The 23214-nt window shown below is 42.9% G+C and overlaps 1 protein-coding gene across 1 annotated transcript in view; it reads right to left on the bottom strand.

The window, feature by feature from the left end:
- The window catches only part of UBE2O (ubiquitin conjugating enzyme E2 O), a 68084-nt gene that overhangs the window by 32588 nt on the left and 12282 nt on the right, over positions 1 to 23214 (bottom strand). The window lies entirely within an intron of this gene.

The following is a 23214-nucleotide window of genomic DNA, read 5'->3' as shown; positions in this document are numbered from 1 at the left end:
CTATAAGTAAGGAGATACATCAGAAAAGATACAGATGTTCCGATTTGTACATCACTTTCTTAAGCCTCCCTTTTCTCTTCCCCCCTCTGCACCATACATCACTGCCCACTCACACCCAGTCCATGTATTGGAGAACATAGAAGGCACAGTAAGAAGTGCATCACACCACTGCTCTATGTTTTAGCCTGCACGTTTAGCCTGCAGAAAATTCTCCAAAAACCTGTGGAAATCCTGTTTGCTCTGGAAGATTTTAAGCAAGATACTGCACAGTAAAAGATCTTAGTTGGCCAAGGAGTCGGTTTTGGCATCAAATTCACTGCAGGAAGCTCTTGCCATAAAGAAAGCAAGGAAAGAAATCCTTAGCTGTAAATCAGAAACAGCACAGGGGCCTCATCAGTCACACAGACACCAAGAATCTGATTATGGCTCTTGCTGCACCCAGTAGCCCCCAGGTCCATACAGGTAGCAAAAACCATCAATAAGAGCATGGCTAAAGTCACAGCACTGCTCATGCTCCAGCTTCTGCAAAAGCACTTGCCGGCAAAGAGCTGGCACTGGCAACAAAAGGTACAGCTCAGCCATCATTACGTGTTCTCCATTAGCTTACAAAGAGCTGTGGGGACACGAAGACTCATAACTAATAAGGGGAGGTACTGCTTGATGCATCTCCAGTGATTATCGGCCAGTTAAGCAAGCAATATCCTTCCAGAAGTAGTCTCTCATCAAGCTATTTTAGTGATCTGAAGATCACTTGCAGACTATTTTATTAAGTGTTATCAATAAGCTCAAAACTGCAGATGCATTTCACATCTAATGCATTACCCAGATGCTGTACAAGGCATAATGCTCTAAGCATGCTAATACGGAGGCCGCAACACTGAACTCTAGGTTCAGGCTTGCTCAGTCTTACCGTAAACGCTGTTAAGATTTCCACTTCTGCTGCACAGGAACAAATCTGATCTACATTTCAGTGGTCAAGCATTTATTTGCATTGGTACCACACTGAGCCCTGCAAATACACCAACTGCATACCACACGTTTGAAGCAGCATCATGTGAGCTGAGTATCAGGGACAGAGCCACTCTTTCACATCTTACTTTCAAAATGAAGCTCTGTTACTGCTGTACCCCACCAGGTTTCCCTGTTGACTCCCCAGTCCAAAATTGACGGTGCTTTGTCAGCGTTTCACACTAATCCATGCCCTGGCTTACAGCCTGCATTACTAATTTAGTCATAAATCTATAATCTAAGGACAGGATCCAGAATCAAACCAATATACCTGAGTATTTATTGTCATCTTGATTGAGTGTTTCAGTAAGAGGAAGACAGACAGACAGACAGGCAGGCTCTTGAAGCGTAGCTTCTGGAGTCAGAATTCCACCAGAGTGGGAAACCTGAGGCCTCCTTCAGCCCACTTCCAGAGCGTCAAAGTGTTTTACTGCCTCCCACGTGGATACAGAGATCAATTTTTATCGAGCTTTCTAAAGTTATTTGTTAAAATAAGCACTATATGTGATAACCTCCTGATATCCAAAAAACAAGCAGTAACATCCACGTTGCAGTAAGTACTCAAGCAGCATTTCAGGTGTTTTAACTAAAGAGCTCTCCTCCTCCAACACTCAAAGTGTGTAACACTACTCTCATTTCAACACGCGTTCGAGTAATGTAAGCTCTGACACTTGATGTTTAAATCGATGCATTATGTTTCAACATATCGCTAAGCCACACTGCCCTGGTCCCTTCTAAACATAGCACCTGAAAAACCTAAACTGACACTACTATCTCATGCTACCTAGCAGTGGCAATATTTGAGTAGTATTTAATTCTGGCAAATTGTAGAAGTAGTAAATGAGTATTCCTGGGTAGTCACATCTGAAGAATATAATCACACAGAAATTCTTCCAAAAGCAAGGTATAAGACTTCGTCTGCAGCTGAACTGCATTCAGTCTATTTTCATATCTCTCGATTTTTAAAGGCAGCGCGACTATTTTCAGCTTCACGTGCCAGACCCACCTGCCTTGGTTGCTAGGATAAGCAAGCCCAAGTAGTAGGCAGAATATCAGCCCCAACAATAAATACTTGGTAGTCTGTCATCACACAAAAGACAGTCAAAACCCAGAACTAACCTAACCAGAGGAAACCAGAATGCCTGTTTCTGAATACATGACAGCTGAGTCATTCTTCCTCTCATATATTACACCTAGAGTAACATGATCATCAGCCGAAGGTTAGCTCCCTCACTCGGTGGTGACGGAACTCGATAGTGGAAAAAGCACTTTTAAAGCAGGTATGTATAGCTCAGTTGCTGTATTTATTTCTATAAAAATCAATATTAACATGACTAGAGTTCTATGCTCTAGAGTAACATGCCTTGATTTAGCCCCAAGAATCAGGAATGTGAGCTCTCTAGGGAGGTTCTTAGCTAGTCCTGCACTCCTACATGCCAGCTGTACACAACACCTTTCCAAATATCTCCTATAAAAGGCAGGTTCTGTGTTGCTTTGTCTTCTAAAAATTTGTGTTTATCTATATCCAATAATGCAAACCAGAGACACTCTTCACTGCAGAGGCATCTTACCTGGGCAAGAAGGGATGACCAGACACAGATCAGTCAGTCACACTGGTTAATGCACCAACTACAAAAATGAGCAGGACAAAGATGCAGAATAGTTCTGGCATCTCTGTCTCTTCCCTCTGCTATTCAGATGCTTTGTCTTGGTGCTCAGCACTGAATCAGTGTCTGAGCTCCACAGCAGACCTACTAGTCAAAAGGCATCAGCTTCAACTCAAAGAACACCTGTGATATTTTACTAGGTCTGACGATGCTCTCATATCGCACAACAGGAAAAAAAAACACAATTTTCATTTTTGCTTAGGAAACAAGCACCAACATGATCATGTTCCCCTTTCTCAGTTGAGTCACCTCACCTCAAATGAGAAATAAAGTAATCATCACAGCTTTCACCTGAAATTGGGTAGACAGAGAGAGGATCATGATTCCTGCTTAGCTGATGAACATCAGCTCATTAAGCCTCAGTAGCTTGATTGCTTCCAATCATTTGTCTAATTTCCTCTAGCAAACAGACTTGTGATTTCCTGAAACACTTTTTTTAAACTGCAGAGGTTGGGAAGTATACCTGAGGCTTTAGCAAACAATTCAGTAGCTAGGTGCACAAATCTTCTTCAGTAGGGGGTGAGTTAAATATGCCTTGTAACTCTTAGGATATAATCCTTCAACTCCATAAAGCCAATGGGAGATACATGGCCAGTTTTCCTTTAAGAGCCACCTTCTGATAACAGATCAAAAAGAGAACAATTTTGACGACTCAGTGCAGCCACCAGTGCCAAGTACTGTGGCAGGTAAGTAAGCAGCAATCAGTTCCAAAGCAGTTTGTGACAAATAACAGAGCGGCTGAGGCTGCTACATGAACTACTACCTCTGATTGTTGCATATAAAACCCCAAAACACTACTGAAAGTGCTCAGTAGCAGCATAAACCCCTGGTCACTATCTGCATACTTAAAAGCAAAGTTTAAATTCACAGATTAGCAGCTCACATTTATCTACCAGCTGACAAAAGCTCCTCTGTGCAGGCTCCAGTGACCAGCTCCCCCCATGCAAACATGTTGTCCAAAGAGGAAAAGCACACATTTATGCTTACTCCCAGCACATCATCTCCTCTCCTATTCCCATATGGTTTCCGCTCTGCATGGGGCAGCAGTCTTGGTATTTTAGGAGTAACAAAAGGAGAATGCATTTCTGCCTGCAGAGAGTAACAAATAGTTTGTTCTGCTACCGTCATGGTTCACTGCAAGTCAGCAATGTTGTCACGTGAGGTAATTATGAAAAAAAAAAATTGTCCTTTGCTCAGAACAAACCAAGAACACAAGCTGGAGAACAAGCTGAAATGCAGAAGCGCAGAGCAGTTTTAAATACTGAACGTGTCCCAGACGAAGTCACCAGTCGTTCCGTTTCAAAAATGCCAGCGTGCAGCTCACAACGCACTTCGTACAGGCTCCCTTACCAGCTTGCAGAAGAGCTGACTACTCAGTGGCTCCTGCAGATTCAACCCCTGTTAGAGAATTCGGCGGTGGAAGGACACAAGTTCCCTTATCACTGTTATTTGTCACTCCCAAGGCAAAACTTCAACAGTTCCACGATCTTCAATATTCAGTGACACACAGACTTGGGAGCACAGGTTTCATCTGCATCACCCACGGCTATACAGCTATATTTCTGCTCAATTACTCTGAGATACAGAGTTCACACTGGCTATGGAAGATGACACCTGATCCAGCATAAAGCTGGCCAATACTACGTAAAACTACTGAAGTTCACACCGGGTCAGCACCATCTGGTATAGCTGTGATATTTGACCTAAGAGCAAAACATGCTCGGGGGTGCTAGTGTGATCCCACAGCCTCTATCTTCAACACAACGATTACGAAGAACCATCGGTTTCTGTTCCAGCCACTTTCCACTTATCCTCAAAAACAAGAGCTCTAGGAGTAAGCTCATGGGGATGGAGGAGAAGAAATAAGCAGCCAAGAGAAACCCTCCTTCAGTAACTGCTTATGAAGAAGGGAATAAGAGACCACAAAAGCAGAGAAAAGTACAATTGCTGGAGAGTAAATGTTACACATTCACCTGAACTGCTCTAACATTGAGTGGGATGTTTACTCAGCCAACCGCGGGGCAGAAGGAAACTACTTGAATCAAATAGCAGAAGTAACTTCAATAAGAAAGTGGGACTTGACTAGCAGTAGTCACCAAGAAGAAATCAGAGAAGCCAGGCTTTGACCTGCACAAACCCGCCACCACTATTCACTCTCAGCTCTTTCTCCATCTCACATGTCCCAGCACTTTCCCCACACAGCTTGTGCAACTGATCTCATTTAAACCATTTCCAGGCTCTTCTAAGAAAAAAAAAAAAAAAAAAAAAAAAAAAAAAAAAAAAACACCAAAAAACAAACAAAAAAAACTTGTGATTTTACAAAGCCTGTCTCACACTATGGATGGTGGTAAATTCTGTCAGTAGGACTAAGAGAAAGAAAGGTTGAGGAGAAAAATAAAGCGTTTGAGATCTATTATTTTCTACGGTCTCCTTTCCTAGTTGAGCTATGGAAAACACGTCATCATTCTCTTTAGTCTTTTTTTCTTTTAACATGCCAATGGACAATGTCCTGGCAGAGAAGAGATGAACTAGATATTTTACTTCCTCCCAAGTGTAAGGGTTATGATTTTATTCTAACATACACCTAAGGTTTTTAAATTATACTGGAGAGAGTTCTTGGCAAGTCAACTGACTGAATCCGTTCCGGAGTTAAAATTTAATGATCCTCCCTGGGACATCTCTGCAGGTCACCGATTCCAACTGCAAGTGTCCAGCAATCCCCACATTAATATTTTTATTTTGAAGTATTATCACCTACTTGTTAGCTTGGAAGTCGTCATGGAAACTTGTAGTACCAATGCTCAAAGAAAAAATAGGTTTGTAACAAACCTTTGGGAAAGCAGTCTACTGCAGCAACAGGTAACGAGCTACTGCAGAGGTCTCCAAACACCACAGCACATTCAAAAATGATATTCCATAATCAAAGCTAAATCTAAGTGCCTGATACCATGAAAATATATAACCTTGTTTCATTCAACTGACAGACAGGCTCTTCATCGGTCTTTCAACTGACCCGATCTCCTGGGATCAGTAAGTCAGTGTGAAGCAGAACATGGGGTATCACCAGCTTCCCAGGTCTGGCTTCTGAATGTGAAAGGAGTCAGGGCCTTTCCTCTGTAGGCAAGGCCTGGCAGGCGGTGACTCAACGCAGTGCCAGGCAGCTCTGGTTTGTGACTGGGACCACCACAGGCCCCTTGCTGAAGTTAGCAGGAACCCTTCTTGCTATATGAAACAGCTCCTGGACTGCCACCAGTTCTAGTCCTGAGCATGAAGAGAAAACAAAAGTTGTGCCGTTCATGCTATACCTAGCTGTAAACAGGAGTAGCTCAACAGCTACTTCAGAGATGGCTGAGGTGTCCCTGAAGGTGGGAAAGGAGAGGGCACCACTGGGAACAGGCTTGGTAGTAGCCATTCCAAGGTAATGCATCCTCACTCAAATCACTACTCCAATATTTTGGGGGACTACAAGGTCTTATTACACACCAACTCACTTTGGGTAAAACAGTAGCCTAACAATCATCTCAAAGCTGTTTTTATTTAAATCCCAACGAGGCGTCTAAAATAGCAAGTCAGCCGTCCAAATATAGCGTGGCTGCACAGAGTTAGATGACAAAGGTTGAATTTCAAAGAATTTCAGTATCAACATGTTACTAGTGGCATCACATTCTTAGGGAAACATGTTCTACAAATGAAGTTCACTTCCCTTGAAAGACATTTGTGTTACATTGATCATACTCATCGCATGAGCCATTTGTAATACAAAAAAGTGTGTGCTCAGGGGAGCAAGACTAGAGAACCCTGTGGAAGGTAGGATTTGGTCTCTTCTGAAGATCAAATGGCTCATGTCACCTCCCTTCTAACAACTGGAGGCTCCCGGCCAGACGGGATGTATGGAGGGGGAAGAGAATAAGGCAGAAGAAAGATTACTAGAAATTCTGACTCTTGAAAACCAAAGTCTCACAATCCAGAAGAACTGATCAAGAAGTAGATATTAGAGTTGTGTACAGCTCCCAACACCCTACTAGAGAGCAGAGAACAGCCTTTCACCACTCTGCCACAGAATTAATCCTTTTAGATAAGTTCCTATGCTTCAGGTTTAGTCATTTTACATTTTATCATCATTCTGCATTTCCATAATATCATGATATCACCTGTCATCTCAAAGCACTCAATTATAAAGTAGAAAATATTTGGAGGCATATAGCAATTGCATCAAGCTTAAAAAACCTGTCGAATATGGCCTGCATTAAATGAATTCCCCAAAACCTTGAGTGTACCAATCAGGAATAAAAAATTCCAAAAACTCCAATTTGGATCGGTCAAAGTGGAGAAAGGACTGAGCAGGATATTTATTTTCTAGATTCAGTTTGAAAGAGTCTAAATACTTGACCACAAGGCTGTTTTGGGCAGTGTAAAATACCATTCTGTAAAGGTCAAGTTGATGATTAACTTCTGCTGCAGAAAGAAAAGAACAGGGGTACAGCCAACATGCTCCTCAAAACTGAAATAGTGCTTTAATGGACTTCACAGAAGCTGACACCAGCACAGCTTTACAACACTAAGCACCACCTGCGAGCAGTTGACTGGTAACATACTATTCTTCATGAAACTAGCAGATTGAATCTATCAATATCTGACATTCAACACACACTCAACTAGCAGTAGGAACTAGAATTTGTCCACAAGCCCACCTGAAGTAATGCCAGTTACGAGCAAACAACTCTGGGTTTAATTTTACCATTTGGATACCATACGCATTCAGACAGCAGGTAAAAGGCATGACCTGAAGTAGGATTTCCTACATTAGCGCACTATCGTCCCATTGCTAGTAGGGATGAACACAGCTGCTTCCAGCCCCAGGCAGCCACACACTGCTCTGAAATAGCTTGCCTATCACCAGATGAATGTCTGCAACAGTTTTAGAGCCCTTGTCCTAAAGGGACATGAATTTTTATCAAATTACACACCAATTATTTATCGGATTGCTACAGACAGGCAGCATCTGCTGTCTTCCAAAGAGTCATTTATGGAACAGTCAGCAGGTGACTACACATCGAAGGCCACAGAGCAGGGAAATCCTCTGCAACACCCACAGGAGACCAGGTAGTCTGAAAAAGGAGAATTGAATCGCTAGTTCTGTGTTACTGTTCCCTTCCAACACTGCTTGTGGAGCAGGAAGGTTTTTACACAGACGTTTTCAAAATATGGGTTTGCCATTAGTCCTTATAATCTCATAACATAGTTTTTCCTTATGAAAATTATAGGTCCCCTGAGAGGCATGCTAACAGCTGCAATCTGTCGTTATGAGCTATTATGGAGAGGCACAGAAAACCAAATTTATGCCATTCAGTCAAGTTCCTTCCAGCTTCAGATTGAACTTCTTCCAAGTCTCTCCACACCTACCTGCAATGGACTTTTAACTACTTTTGTCCCTGTCTACCTTTCTAATCGCTACCTGTGCTTTTTCCATTATTTTTGGACAGTAAGCATCTTAGCAGGGAAGAATATCTTTCAGGTCTCTGTAGGTATGGAACGCCTCCTGCAGCGTAGTTCTGGTCCTTCACTTGCGGTGAGAACGCTGCACTACCTCTCCATCTCCCAAAAGGCAGCTTTGAGCCTTCTGGCAAGTTACAGTGCGCTTGGACACCAAATGTGTCCAAGAAGTAGAGTCTGGCTATGAAAAAAGTGAACAAATGCTACAAAGTTCACAGTTTTGGTCATAACATGGGTAAATGCTGTGCTTTGGAGCAGAGGAATTTGGCAATAACATAAATCTTTTGCTTAGCAAAAGTAAGTCTTTTACTTAGACTTCCCTTGTCCAAGGCTATCAAGCATTATGTTTGTGACAAATCACTGCTATAGCTCTGCAAATTTACATGATATTTTTGAAAACAGTACAAGATAGATTCCCTTGTCTGATGAGCCCACCAACCTAAAAAGGAAGACAAAGTACAGAACAGTACTAATTCAAGGAAAGGAAGGCAAGACAGAAAGGTTAGTGGGTTTTCATTTAAGGTGAAAGAAGTTGGCCTGGGAGAATTTCCCAGCAGAGGGAGCAATGAACTGGAAGGAGGAGTTGAGAGGACAGGAGGAGTGTGGTGGGTAACCAGCAGAGATAGATGTTTGAAAAAGAAGGCGAGCCCGTGCAAATATCACAAATCTACTCTACCCTCCATTTTGCTTGGAAGATTAATTACAATTACAGTTGACAATAGCAACTCTCAGCTTTTTAAACAGCCTTAGCCTCATATTTCTATCCCATAAGTGCAAGAGTTGAACATCAGTGCTCATCGCAAAAGGATACAGCAACAGGGAATCTACTCTTGTGTGAGGAGGAAGCAATGAAGCAGCAAAAACAAACCTGGCACCTAAACTGCCAGCTCTGGTCCTATAAAAGCCTATTGATTTTCCTAGACTCAACAGGCAAGAATGATCTTCAGTGCAATTGAGAAAAAAAAAAACAGAAATAAGTTTGACTTTGTCCAATCTTGTCATTAAGCACTGCTGAATTATTTGTTCAAACAGTCTTACAATCCATATACTCACATCAATCAGCAACTAGGTCATTCCATCTGGGAAAGCACAGCAATACCTACGTGTGCGTAAAAAGGTTTACAAAGCCTTAGAAGAGAGCTGAAAAATAATCCAGAAAGAACATAACACTCAGCACGAAGACGTAGAAGGCTGGAGCTCAGAAACACAGGGGCTAGGAAAACAAGGAAAGGTCTCGCGAGAGAAGGCTTACCGAACATGGTCACCTACAGTGCTACGGGGCCTCTTTCAAAGATGTCCCCAAACAGAGGGCTTGATTTAATCATAGATTTTTCTTGTTAGCAGCAGTTTATGATAAAAGATACTCCCCTTCTCAGTGTTTCTACTTCTGCTTCATACATCCAATTTCCTCAGTGTATCAGTTCTAGGAAAATCAGTTGCCTAGCAGAAAAGACGAGACAGGCCTAAAGAATCTCCTCTCCGGGTGCAAAGTGCCAGCAGCACAAAGCGCTACAGACAGCACCGGTTTTCTTATAGGAAGATGGCTGAATAAAAGCAATGACTCTCTCCTGCTACCTCCAAGAATTTGAGAAAAGCTTGATAAAGACTTTTGAGCTAGCACCAGATGGCACTGTTACCTGAAAAAAATCCACAGGAGACTCCAGTTAAAGACACAGGAGCAGCCGGTCAGAGGCACTAAGCAGAGATGCAGACAACATTTTGCGTGAACATCTAGTGCTTCTCATAGACAGGCTGCCTCAACACCGACACAGTAAAGCCACATGTAAAACAGGTCAGAGCTAGCAATTCCCAACGAGAGAAGAGCCACGAGGCAGCACAGCAACCACAGGAGCACAGCACCTATTCCGAAACCCAGACCAGCTTGTTTAGAGATGTCTAGCTCAAACGGGACCTAAAGGGATGGCTGTGGACACCCTGGTAATACCTAACCATCTGGGGTGAAAGCAGTGATTGTGCTGATGTTGTTGGCAGCATCCAACAAGGCCTAAGTGGGTCTAAAGAACAAGATACATTTGGTTACTAGAACAAACTCCCCTAAGGAAATACTCACTTGGACGATTTCTAATACCAGCTGTGTGATAAGGAGAGAGCAGGCCATCTCAGCCACCCGCCTTGATTCCTGGTATTCCCTGCTACCCTAGCTTGCTGATTAAGCAGTGTTTCTCCTTATGCGTGAAAAGACCAGTCTAGCAGCTCTTTTTGCAGCAAAAGGATCCCTCGAATTGTTGGCCTCGAAAGGAGACATCAGTTACGCAATAAATTTTCCGCCTTCTTGCTGGACTGCACTGGGGTTGACATTTGGACAGCAGAGCTGTAGGGATTAGTCACCCGCCACTCCAGCAGCACGAGGCACGTGGCCAGGCCTGGGGCCTCCATCTTCCTTCCACGCAGATGCTACCAGGAAAACTGTGCAACCTGACTACCAACAGATTTGCTGGTGAGGTACAATGCGTCCAAGGGCACTGTACCTTTCTACATCTTTGGAAGTAGGACTAAAAAGTAGTATTTTTATCTGTGTAAAAATATTCCTTAAGCATTGACCTGTTCCCACACTTCTCATTTCAAACCGTATTTGCTGTTCTGTCTACTCTCTCCACCCCATCCCCATCCCAGGGGGGAACAGAGGGGACTTTTTTGCTGAGCCAAAACTTGGCTTTGCAGGGTCAGTGGTAACTCTGCACTGGGAAACAAAGCGTAACTTTACCCGTCTCAATCAGGTCAGCAGTGTGCAGGGGGATTCATTATTAGCTCGCAGCGAGAATCCACCTTGCAAAAACTGCCAGGGAACAACAAGAGGGAGACATATCAACAGAAAATCACCGTGTCTGCTTTCCAGCTGGTTAGCTCATATGCTGCTGCTGTGAATACAAACCAGCCATTTAAATTAGCTTCTAATTGTTCACAATCATTCAGAGACAGCATAACCTGCAAGCAGCTTTAGGAGAGGGAAGGAAAAAAAATGATTTAAGATGCCTTGGTAAGATTTTTAATAAGATTTATACATTCATGCTTTGCAAGCCTGAAAAAGCTTGCAACCTCCAGCAATGCTGTTTCTCTAACAGAACCTGCTGTCAGATGTGTGCACTGCATGCATTAGAGAGATCAAGTAAAGCTGTTCCGAAGAAAACCCATGGATGTTTCCCCCACTAAGTTTCCACTTTCTCACTGAACTGGATTTTTGGACTTGATTGGTGCAAAAATTAAACCACTAATGTTTTGGTTTACTCCAATCTTTCATAGTCTCTGCACATAGAGGCAGTTTGAGCAATGCTATTTATAAAACTGCTTAAAATTCTGGACACAGCCAGAGCTCTTTGATAGGATGTCAGCCATGCGACACCCAAACGTAGGAGGCTGACACAGGATGGTTAGTGTAATACAGCCCACGGTTCTTTCCCTTTCTTTCACCCAGAGCCTCCACTAACACCCTCACAAGAGTCCCTTCCCCCAAACACAGACATTAATGTTTCACAATTGCAGCAATTTTCTCTCCTAGGAGAGAGGAAGGATATTACAGTTTATCATCTTTAAATCCACAACAAGCAGGTTTTGGTTCACACCTAAGACCCAGTGAGTCCAGTCTGCAGACTGCATCCGGGCATATCTTAGTAATGAGCTTCCCTCTCATTCAGTGATGCTTGGATCTAGAGGTACAGCGCTGCTGTAAAGCCAAAGCGTTCATCTAGACCTTGGGAACACTAGCAGGTATAATGAACTTAAGCAGGATTATTTCATCAAGTACAGAACCTCCTCGAGGAGACAAAGCATCTCTGGAAAGCAAGGTATAAACAGCTCTAGTTGAGAGCACGAATGCTGTGTCATGCTTCACTCTCAAGTCAGTACCGGGCAGCAAGTGCACAGCACTGACCGGCTCCTCCTGCAGCTTCTCAGAGTTTCGCGTCTGCTCTGAAACGAGAGCATCTCTCTAGAGAAACACTCTTGGTTGATCTCACATACAGAACATACTCCCAAAACACCCTCTAAAGCCTTACTGCTCTGCTACGCATGAGGACTGCTGCAAGGACAGACAAGCTCTCTGAAGTCTGAGGAGAAAAGGCAGAGCGTGTAATAAGGCAGATAAGGACCAAATTATATTTGCTAGTTCAGCGTAAAAATGTAAGACTCTCAGGCTGGTGGTGGGGGAATTTTCCCCTGCTAATGATTAAGAGTAGTCTAGGGAACCTGTGAAACTTAGCTCTCAAGGGAAGCTGGTATCACTACCTCCTACAGCTAGGAAGGATGCAAGTCTGGGGTCCTCTCTCCAGTTTTTGCCTTTGCACTATGATAGGAGACACTGTTTTAACAGGTGCAACGGCTAATGCTAGCTGCAAGACAGCTCTGATGTTCTGCAAAGGCTTTCTGTTAAATAACATATCTTTTGGAGTTAAGTCAGATGTTGCCTAATAAATAAAAGTCTGTGTGTTTATGACCAGCTCAAGCAAACTGTGGAATCCTGGGGACAGAAGCTATCTGAAAATCCAGTGAGAGGATGGGTACCTAGTGCATGCATTTATTTCTGATAAACAGCACGGCCACTCCCCTAGCTCATACTGCAGACGAGAGCGTGCAAATGCTATTGGGACAATGCAGCACAATTGCATCATTGCCCAAAAAACCTCAGCTGCATTTTCTATTCATTGAAAGAGTTTCAATTATCCCCCCTGTTATACATAAATGCTGTACTTGCCATTACAGAAAGAAGGAACAACCCCTACTGAATCCATAGGCCAGGCTACAGGAGATCAGTTATTTGGGTTTCTGCAATCCCTACGTTATCACATGCCTTTTTATTCAAGAGGTGAGTTCACCACGTAGGGATTGGCTGGTGGAAAAATTAAAACATCCTTCAGTCAGAGTGGTTTTAATTCATTGCCTCCTTCCCATGCAGGCTGTTTGTGCATCCTGTAACACAAAAGCAAACAACCCTACAGTCTCTTCAATAACTTCGATGAAATCTCACAAGGACTGGTGACGGCAACGATGCATAAGGGACCTAAGTGTAAAAGCCTTTCAGACCGTGACTTAATTCTCCTACAACAAGGTATTATCTTATCCCCTTCACACCGGTAAGTCTAGTGGACTGACTTTTTTTTTTCCCTTCCCCTCTTAGCCACAGCTCAAAGCTTTCAAGTTCATATTTAAAACCCAGTGATATAACCATATGGCATGACTATATCATTTTGCCTTCAGGTATTTTCTATGCTGACTAAACCATTTATCACAAGCTTTCCCATCTTGTGCCAGCAATTCAAGACAACACAGCATTTTAGCCAGCAGAACATCCAGCAGCTACATGAAACATCTCTCTCCTTTCCTTCATTACTTCTGTGGGTATCCTTTCAGTTATTCAGCAGTATACTTGATACAACACTAATTTGAGACTATAGCTCAAGGCATCTCCCCCATCTCTTCCCTAGCAACTGAAAAGCATAGCCATATCTAGCTCACAAAAGCGAGACATTGAGCCACCAGTGTAAGTGCACATTTAGAGCAACAGACAGAGAGGCCAGAAAAGCAGTAAATCAGATGTCCTCTGATCTTATATAAAGTGCACACAGTTCCCATTCTAAACCCGCTGAAGTTAAATTACTAAGTACCTTACTGTACACAGGACTTACAGCCAAAATTCTCCATACATGCATTAATCCTCGCCTGTCCTTCCTCTGGGCATACTACACAGGCAATAGCTAACATCATGCAGAAATACAACTTCATTGTAAAAATCTAGTAGGCCCCAACTCCTATAACACAATGCAGCCTAAAAACTGTACAGCATTGCAAATTACAGGAAAAAAAAAAAAAAAACACATTTCCCAAGATGCTCAAATCCATTTTTCAAGGATTGCATAGGTATTTAGGAGCCCAAACATCAGAAGAGTTCCTGAGCTCCCTCAGGAGCAGTGCACTTCTAGGCCAATGAAGAAACTGAAGTCTTCCATTTTTAACAGGGGACACGCAGAAGAGGAGGATGAGGTCTCAGAGAAACCTGGAAGTGCCCCTTCACAAGAAGCATTTGTAAAAGGTCATCTCTTACAGGGAAGCAAGGGAAAATTGACTGTTAAAAGAACTCACTGGGAAATTGACTGTTTTCCTATAAATGTCAAAGACTAAAGTCACAGAATTTCCTAAAACAGGCTTTAGCAAGGAATAAACCCCCACCCCCAAAGCCCACAGCTGCTGCATACCTAACCTCTGCCTACAGATCAGCAGTTTTTAAAAAGCCTTCTCTAAATTGGTGAGCCCTCAGTAGGAATAGGAGAACCTGTCTCTACTGCCTTCCTCGGCTAATGCCACCAACATCACAACTTTCAGCATATCATCACTACAACCTATAAGATGCTTTAACACAGGTCTAGTTAGAGAAGATGCTAAAATGGCACTGGGAGATGACATGTTTGACTTGAGAGCTCTGTTAAATATTGTGCATTTATTAAGTGCGTTGTTCACTTCCAGGTTCCCCTTCCTCCCCCCCCCCCCCCCAACTTCAGACCTGCAAATTCAACCTAACATCTGAGTTAAGCTGAGGTCTTTCATCTTAAGCATCTTCACTGCCTCCACAGATTTTCTCAGGTGTAACTTGACTGGAGTATGTAGTTCTGTTGACAATGTCCTTAGAGGAAACAGGGCTCGTTCCAGACAGCACGAGTAAAAAGCAGTAAAAGCCCGTTTGCCTGAAGTCAGCAGATCTGCCTCCAAATAAATGCAGATCTAGTCAGTGAGAGGAGTTCTTAAAAAAAAAAAAAAAAACATTCACCCTGTAGAGTCGAAAGGCACTGGATTCCTAGGACAGCCATGATGCTCAGACTCGTACTGTCCCTGTGCTAATAGCTTTTTGGGAGTAACTTAACTCCAGAAAGAAAAAACAATGATAAAGGCAAATGATGCAGCTAATCAATCACAAAGCCACTGATCCCTGTCCCTACAGCAGCATGAATCCAAATGTATATTTTGTGTATCGAGACATCTTTGCATCCATACATCGAAGAACAAAAGCAGACTAGAGAACAACCAATCAATAGCTACTGTCTGCAAAATACATTTTACCTTCTTAAACCAAGTCCGTTATCATCGACAGAGAGCCCCATATTTCCTGGGATTGTAATTCACTCGATGTCTACCTCTTACAATGACTTTTTCTGTGAGGATATATTATTATGTACATACACAGTAGGAATGTGTGCATTTTGTTTTAATACCAGACTCTGATGTGCCATACACCTACTACACTTTGTTTTAATGACTTCAGTTATAGTAGAGGGATTTCAGCCCATCACAGCACCAAGGAAACACTGAGCCATAAGCTCAGAGTATGTTTGCAAACAGTACTAAAAAACCTTACAAGATGATCTAGAAAGCTCTGCTCCTCTGATAGCTGGAGAAGGGCTTTGTCTGCTCCTCTTCATACTTTCTGCTTGCAGCAAAACGGAGGTTACCTGAACTCTGGCTCTCAGGAGCATTGCAAAGATGCCACGGTGTGGATTGCACTAGAAACCCTTGAAAGGTGGGCAAAGCTGCAGAGCCCCTGACTGTGGAAGGTAATGGTCAAATAACTGATTTCAGAGCAGCTGCAGAGCCAAATGTCAGGAACTGAACTACATCAGCACAGGTGTAAACAGACCTATTCCAAGGTGTCGAGCCACAGCTGTATCCGGGAAAGGCTGTGTATGTTCTTAAGTTTTAGCTGCATTATATGGGCCGTCATTCCTAATCAGACACAAAAACTAGGTTCTCCCTTGCAACTGCCTGTCCTCATTAAGTCCCACTGAATATTCAGCGGATTTGTCAGGTTCCAAATTTGATGTGTAACTTACAGCAGCAACTCCAATCAAGTCAGACCAACCACTACCAGGACACTCCTATGCTGACAGTTGTGATTTTTTTTTACTTGAAAAGATTCCTCAGCTTTGCAAGCCACACATCTGGGAAGGCACTGTTTCACCAGCCACTGAAATGCAGTCATCAAAAATGGGTGCACTGCTAAATAGTGGATAATAGGAAGCCAAGCACACAGCACCCTCTTCACCCAAAAGAACGTACTCTGCAAATAAAACTGAAGACACCGTCAGGATTAAAAAGTATATAGAACCTGCAGAAAAGACAATAAAAAGCACTCATGTCCTGCAAATATGAAACATACTTGTTCTCTTACTACAAACTAAACACCCCCAAAGCACCTGATGCAGCAGAATCCTAGTTAAAGGTCCTCAACTATGAACATCTGCAGAATATAACTATCTGTAATTATCAGCCTTACACTCACTGCCAATAGGCATTTGTTGTCTGTCTTCTGTCAGATTTTCTGATGCACTTCCTTTCTGATACCCCTGGTTGTGCGTCAGCAATCTTCTGTGCATCGCAACATGCACCTTGATAACAGCTCCATTCAGAACATGCAAAGCATTTCCTTCTCCACACAGAAATAGCTTCTATCCCACTTTATTCATCTGTCCAGGTTCATTTCTCACTACCCTGAAGCTACATGCCTAGCTTGGACAGCCATATATGCAACATTAAGTTTATTCTATCAGGTACTTAATGGTGCCTCACACCTCACTGCTTTCCTTCTTTACCCTTGCCTTCAGCACTGAAGGCTGAGAATACAGATTTGGACTGAGGGAAAAACAGCAGACAGGAAGATGCACTAGTCGAGGTGCCAACCCTGTTGCCTTAAGAATCGCATGTGGCATGGTTTTTAGTAGGGCTAAAGCTGCGATTTAATTAGGTTTACTTAATGAGTCACATTAAATAGTATATATGTAAGAACAGGTTTTCCATTAGCGTGGGGATCTCACTGGATTATCTAGGTGAAATGCTGCCATTACAATGAAGACTTTTTTTTTTTTATTATTTTATATACTTAACCATAACCTACATTCCTTGGCTCAAAGGAGGTCCATCTCTAGAGGGAACATGTCCATTTAGTCAGCTCCAATATTTTTCCAGGGTTCTGTAGGGATGGATGGATGGAGTAGCCTCGTGTCAGTTCAAACAAAAGGCACCTCACAGAAGCTCCGGGAGAAAGAAGGATAGTAGCCATCAAGTTCATATAAGCACAGGCAGTAGTTGCAGCTTAACCTGCACCTTTTTTTCCAGAAACTGTTTGGATCAGTTAGCACCAGGGTTTTCACATGCCTGAGTCTGGCCAGCTGCTTTGCTGTGCAGGGAGTTGTTTCCTGGTGTAACTCCAACCAAGATCAAGTTTGAGGAAGAGATAAAACCAGGAGAAGCCATTGGGGGACTCAGCAACCTTAGTTCTCATTGCTATAGGAAATGAGTCCACGAGCTCTTGGGAAACTGAATGTACACGCAGACTCACCAGACACCACTAAAGTACAAGAGCAGCAACTCCTGTTTAAGGATTGCACCTTACTTTGTTTCTCCCACACCGGCATCAGTCATTTCACACAGCTTCCAAGATACAGCCCCCCATCTCTGCTAAGGCAAGAGCCAGCAAACCCCTCCTCTTCCTCTGCCCCCCCCCTCAAAAAAAAAGCAGAACAAAACCATAGCAAGCTCAAGAGAGAAGGAATCTGTGCAAAAGTGTTCACAGGAATGTGTCTAGGGAGACAGCCCCACTTCCTCAGGCCTCCACCCTGCACTTTCACCAAAGCTCCCAGCTGCTTCCAGCAGCCACCTTGGACACCGCCTGCCTGTAAGGCATTAGGCTACAGGGACAGTAACTCACTGACTCATTCCCATGTGTCAGTGCCATGCTACAAACTGAGAAGAGCTAGAAAGAGCAACTACAGAAGAATAACATGTTAAACTCATGAGCTTGGGGGGGAAGAAGGAAAAAAAGCTAATTTGGTCTATGTATTCTCCTCATCAGAAATCGTTTTCGGGTTTAGACTTTTTCAATCCCATGTCAACTTCACAGATTAGCTTGTAAAATCTGTTGTTTTTTTAAACTACATCATTTTTTCTGCCTTCTCCATCACCAAAAGCAATAAAGATCCCAGACATTTCAGGATACCATGAGCAGTTTTGTTGGTGCATGAAGCAGAACAGAATATGCCCAACACTGCAAAGTCTGGACTCAACAGTACTGGCAGCAATAAAAATAACTCCTGTTTTAGAAAACCAAGTAGTTAAGATCAGGAGGTACACAGAGAACATGCAAACAATAAGCTGCCACAAAACAGGGGTCATGTTGCAAGAAATAGATCTGAGATTTAAACAGATATGAGATCACCAAGGGTGTGTAACAAAGCCACAAATTAAGAAAATCCATAGTTTTTCCTTTTGTTCACATCCTCCCAAACAGAATTACCAAAGAGATCAGGTTTAAAGTTCCCTCCAACTGGAAGGAAACAAGCAGGTCCATCTCTTCTCTAACAATACAAAGTCCTTTCCTTCAGAAATGCAACTCTGCTACCGAAACACAAGGTTGGGGGACACTGTGAAAAAGGCCTTGCCTCTTCTTTTGCCCACATCAAGTCTGGAATCAGAAAGGCAGTTCTGGCAGCACTGGGCACCTGGAAACTAAACTGCATCCAGACTCAGGCTATCTAGTGCAGGACAGACTGAAGCCTGAACCTCACACAGGGGCAGGACCTACCAGCTGAGGTACTGCACCTAGGCCCAGACCTACCACCGAGCCACGCTGATTTACTGGTGCGGGCCTCCATTAAGACATGCCTCTGGGAGACAAATCTTCCTCAGCTATATCTGAAGTTCAAAATCAGACTCCAAAATAAGTAAACAGGTTTAGTTCTGAAATTAGTAGTCTTCATTTTCTGGCTCCAAAACAGTTGAGGGTCACCAAATGGTCAAGCAGGCTTAACAGTTATCAGTCAGGTATCCATACCATTTGGGTGGTAAATGGCTATATTTTGCAAGTCCTTTTGGCTCCTTTCTGAGGTTGCTAACCAAGACACACACTCTTGCCTGCTGGGGCACAGAGACGAACAACTGCCCACCAGGAACCACAGCGAGAATTGGATTGGGAATTTCACTCTGCTTATTTCAAGCTGAGCAGCAAGTACAGGCAAGTTGCTGTCACCCCGAACATGCTGTCAGGGAAGGAGAAATTCCCACCACCACCACTCACTCCTGCTCCAAAAAGTTCTCAAACAGGCAGCTCTCAGACCAAACCAAGTGGAAGCCAGTAACACCAAACCCAAGTCTAAAACCAGCTGAACTATTTCACTCAAATCAGAACAAGTGAAAACTGATTACCTGCTGCTCAAGACAGGAATTATTTGCACCCACTGCAAATGCAGCATAGTCAATCCAGCCTCTTATGCCACAAGTCACTAGTATGCACAGCATAAACCCTTCTAACCAGCTTTACCTAAACTGGTCTTAGCAAGGAGCAGGCTGTATTTGCATTCCTCTTCTCCTGCAGCAGAGAACACCATGGTACCACACGAGCAGCTCCTGTAAATACATCTACTGATGCTCTCAGCCTGAGCTATCACCAGAAACCCCACAGGTCTATGCAATGGCACATGCATCTCTCCACTTACAGGCTGTCTGTGTATAAGCACAAGGCAGTATAACGAGGAGGCAGGTTAAGAACACCCAGCTCCTGTTCCTACTGCCTGCTACCCCCTTCCTATACCACTGGCAGCACTCAAGGCCCTGGTGCAATTCAGCATTATATTTTCTCTCAAGATTTTCTATCCTGTGTGACAGACTTAAGGAAATGAAGATACCAAACTGAGTTGCATTCAAACACGTACTAGATCGTGACAAGCCTTGGCAAGGAAGCTAGGGATGAAAAGGTGAAGTCTGCTTGTCTTCCTGCCTCTCCCCGAAAGCCCTTTGCAGAATGGCTGCTTCCTTTGCCATTTTAAGTGCGGCGTTCAAGCCTCAAGTAGGCAAATGTAACCTAGGACTACAAAGCCACTAACTAACTGCTACTGGCCTGAACTGGAATCTAATCAACTAGGAGACTGTCGAACAAGTGGATTTTCCAAGGCTTCAACCCATTATGGGCTGCCTGCTCACAGAACTATCCAAATTGAAAGAACAGAAATTCTCAATGCAAATCCATACAGAGAAGTCTGTGGAGCAATGTCCCTGCTGGTATATGACATCCTCAAAGGCCGCTGAATATACTAACTGTGAACTGATCTAATTTCTTTACTTCTGTCACCGCTTCTACATTAGGACAAGAAGAAAAGGTTACTTTTACATTACAGAAGTATCAAGAGCCCAGAATGGAATGCTTAGATCTATTCAGAAGCAAAAAATCTAACTGCAAAATTTGCAAAAATTTAATCCAAAATTTACATTTAATCTGAGATGAAACAAAAAAGGTCTTCCCCATTTCTCCAACTGATTATCAGTAACAAACTGTTTATGGTAGATCCTGGGGAGAAATACAAGTCACAGTTGAAACCATCCCCTGTCTGCAAGGGTTGCACTAACAGATGGATTTTATCTAAGTGCTGCAAGAAATAACAAATTATGAATTGAAGAGCAGGCTTCCATTTCACAGTTCTGCTACGAGAAATCCGCATTGTCCACCTGAGAGTGGCAAACACCACGTCCCTGGGCGAGATGACTGTTAGGAAGCTTCCAACTCTTACGGGCCTGATTTCTTTACCAATCAGAAAGGAGCCTCCAATATATTCTTACCACTTCTATGTCCTCCATGCAAAAATTTGCATGTTGTTTCAGCCCCAGAGTCAGTTCTCTCTAAGCTTCAGTTCAGTCAGCAAGCTATACTGAGATGTTAACTGGAAAACAGGAATTAGTAAAAGTCATCTACACAAGGGAGCAAGTGGTGTGGTACATGCTTATCCATCAGTGCTTGAATCTTCTGCAACAGCCATATTCCAGAATCTCTTCAAGATTATGTTGTCACTGTATGTGTGCAGATGTCAGGACTAAGCCTCCTTGACAGTCACAAGCAGGACAAAGTAAAGATAATTTCTAATCATTTTCAAAAATTCCCAAAGCTTAGGGTGTTAGAGATTTACCAGTACCTTATTAGCTTACTTAATAAAGCCACATCATTTACAATAATGATAATGGAAAAAAAAGACACTCTGCAGTCAAGTTCTCCATGCAGCTACCTGAAACCCGAAAACACTTCAGCGTTAAAACATTTAAGTGTTGTGCACCTTAGGAACAGGAGCAACGCAAAGATCAAAAGTTGACTTAAATGTCAATCATCTAAAAGTCCCAGATCTATTTCATTTAGCGAAGATGATTTTGATGTGGTAGCTTTAAATAAGATGCTAATCAATTTTAAAAAGAAGCTGCTCTTATCTCAAGGATTAGTAAGGATAGCTAGAGTTCATTATTTCAGAAAGTGATCAGGATAAAGCTAAATACACTTTACAGTTGAATCCTATTTTTCTTCTTTCATATTCACCAATCACAGGCTTTTCCACAAACTGCAAGTAATGCTCCAGAGTTGAACGGATCAAGATAAACCAAGATTTTCCTTTTGTAAAATACCTTAGTTTTAAAAGCCTAGTCCCACAATGATACTGCAGAGCAGGCGCATGATGGCTAAATATTTCAGTGAGAGAACCTCCATAGTTTACTCTTTCAGAGGAAAATTATAAAAAGAGAATTGTGAATAATACTCGAGTACTGCACTGAAAAGCATACTGCTAGATGTTACAAACAGTCTGGGCATTCAAACAACACTGCTTTTCATAACCACTAAACCCCTTGCAACATACACAAAAGAAGGGAACCGAAAAAGTTTAGAATTTCCTGAAAACGAGACACTTACGGCAGGGAAGTAGGACAGGGATTAAAAAGAGTCAATACATACCTATCAATGTGACATTTTAACAACAGCTTTGGGGAGAATGAAGCACTGAGATGATTCAAGAAAATACTACAGTTTCAAAACACTGCAAAAAAAGTCTGATAACCAGCTATCTCACCACTGCAGTATCTCTCAGCAGAGAAATGCTCGGCTTTTGATACACCAGACAAAGCAAGACAATACCTCACTCTGCTAGAAGACATTGCTCAGATCTCACCCAAGTGGCATTTCAATAGCACCTGCCCCTAGTTAAAACACCTATTTATAGGAAGACAGGTGTACAGAAGGGTAATTTCACCCATCACTAGAGGCCTGGGTTCAAATCAGAGTACATACTGCCACTTGTGATTAAAAGCTCCTGGTCTCTAACAGAGATTAGCCACCTTGCTAAAGCACTGTGTAACTGAACGTGACAGATACCTTCTTTTCCAGAGAGCCTAAGATAAAGTCAAAGACAACGCCGAGAGGAGGCTAAGCCAGAAGTAGCAGCACCAGCTGCACACACAGCACTCACTAGCCTTGTGATGTTCCTGCTGGGGCCCAACTTTTACATGAGACCATAATAAACATCCTTTGCTCTTCTTCCAAATGCAGATAATCCAAACCTCTGCAAATATCCTAAAGCAGTTTAGTGAAAAAGATGCCCTTCTAGCACACGTCTGTGCCATTCATTAGCAGAAAACCCTGAAAAACCCACCTCACCATCCCTCCTCTGTTCAGATGCAACATTGAGTTGAGTAGGTAATACCTAACCAATTAAGAATTTCAAGAACATCTTGTGATTTTTTTCTGATGAAACTGGAGAAAAAAAAATGAGAGGGCAAACAGATGCCCTGAGGGCAATCAAACATTTCTGCTGGTGTCCACACAGAGTAGCAACTACTGTCTCAACAGCAGTGATGAAGGTTGTGAGGAGGAATGGGTGGGGGAAAGGGCCTCTGAGGTTCCAGAGATCCAGGTGTGGGGAGAAAACCTAATCATGGGGCATGGGCACTTAAGGGCCTCTGAAGCAGCAGAATGGCATACAAGCTGTTTAGGGAGAAGAGAAGGGGGAAAAGGCTAGTGGACAAAACAGAGCTATGAAAAAAAGACCTGCTACCACAAAAAAACGGTCTCTAGCAGCAGTTAACACACCGATCTTCTAATGCCACAGAAGGAATCAGCTGAGCTAAGATTCAAGCTAGCAAATATCCAAGAATTGTAATTTGAAGTCTTTTCTGCTACGCTCAATAGTACATGTAGGTGGACAATGATGCTATGAGTGTCACTCTGTGTCTACTCCTTGATCTT

The sequence above is a fragment of the Rhea americana genome, unplaced genomic scaffold (assembly GCF_003343005.1).
Source record: "Rhea americana isolate MKP2758 unplaced genomic scaffold, rheAme1 scaffold_21, whole genome shotgun sequence".
NCBI classification, from domain to species: domain Eukaryota; kingdom Metazoa; phylum Chordata; class Aves; order Rheiformes; family Rheidae; genus Rhea; species Rhea americana.
This window is presented reverse-complemented; position numbering and strand designations above follow the sequence as displayed.